This window comes from Olea europaea, chromosome 6 (assembly GCF_002742605.1).
Source record: "Olea europaea var. sylvestris chromosome 6, O_europaea_v1, whole genome shotgun sequence".
NCBI lineage: Eukaryota > Viridiplantae > Streptophyta > Magnoliopsida > Lamiales > Oleaceae > Olea > Olea europaea.
Genome location: NC_036242.1, coordinates 26,288,356 through 26,290,020, shown reverse-complemented (window position 1 = coordinate 26,290,020; position 1,665 = coordinate 26,288,356).

Sequence of the window (1,665 nt, the reverse complement as noted above, 5' to 3'; positions counted from 1 at the left end):
AATAATTTCATTTCTATCATGAACTAATCATTCATTTGCTTGTTTTATATTAAATTGCTAGGGACTAGTAATAAACAAATTGGCGGTATGAAAAGAGTGTAAAATATAATATTTTCCCTATTAATTATTGTATTCGTACGATTATTTGATATCAAAATGCACTTATTATACTTATACTTTGATTCAGGTTGTATTTTGATAGAAAATGTGAAATTTAGAAAAAAAAAAAAAAGAGCGAAAAATGACCAAAATGAAAGAAAGTGAAAGTTCAGGACCAGTTGCAAATAATCTAAAGACGAGAGGGTGATGGAATGATGATTCGAGAAAGCTAGGAGTCCATTAGGTGCAATTAAAAGTTAAAAGAAGTTAAATATGACCATAACATATTCAGAAATCAAATTTCAACCGCATAGAGATTTTCCAGATTTTCAGCCGGAGATTGAGATCAACTTTTGACCAAGTAAACATTCGAATTTGGAAAGAGATATTACTAGAAAAATTGTAACCCTTTGTTTTAGCTTTCAATGCACTAGGGTGATGGAATGATGATTCGAGAAAGCTAGGAGTCCATTAGGTGCAATTAAAAGTTAAAAGAAGTTAAATATGACCATAACATATTCAGAAATCAAATTTCAACCGCATAGAGATTTTCCAGATTTTCAGCCGGAGATTGAGATCAACTTTTGACCAAGTAAACATTCGAATTTGGAAAGAGATATTACTAGAAAAATTGTAACCCTTTGTTTTAGCTTTCAATGCACTTAGAATTGCCTTAATCGGATATCGAAAGAGAAAGTTATGGCCAAAATACTGAAATCAGTTGAACAGAACAATTTTTGGCCGAATCTTTAGTTTTCTAATTCCGTTCAAACTCTTATAGTAACTTGATCTCCCACGAATTTTAAGCTCTAAATCACCCCAACACGTGAGAACACCCCCCATCTCCTATCTCTTATCTCTTATCTTGGGCACAAGAACTCCATGGAAGGCTAAATATTTTGATGAAGTCATGAAGCATCTCGATCGGATTTGGGGATATTAACATCTTTTCATTCATTTAACGTGCTCTTCATTGTCAAATAATTCTGGAATTTAAATTTCTCCTTTATAATACTTTTGAAGTTTGTCTAACTTTTATTAAATTGTTCATAGATTCAATTATATTTTTCCATTGAATGACAAAAATATTTGTTGGATTTAAATTTCAATTAATTTATTGATGTGATTTGATTTCTATTTTATTCTTGGGGTATATAATCGTTTCCTGAATCGTATTTCAATAAATAAGAGAGGAATATGTTTTTAAGAAGCCTAAATTCTAGAATTATAAGTGAAATTAAATTGATTTAGGTTTTTTCTTCATAAATTGGTTTTGAAAGTGGTTTAATTCTTATTAGATTTTTCATAGAATTAGTCATGCTCTTTATATAGTTTGATTGAATATTTATTGAATTCCAATTTCAATTAATCTCATTGGTGTGATTCCTTTACTAGCTTATGCTTGATGTATATGTTCGCTTTTGAATCTGATTTCAATAAATTAAGTAGGAATGTATTACTAGAGCCTAGATTTTTTTAGTAAGATGCATGAACGATCCAATCTTGGAGAGTGAATTCCAGTGCTTCATTAATCTCACACTTTGATATTTAAATTTCATTCAAATT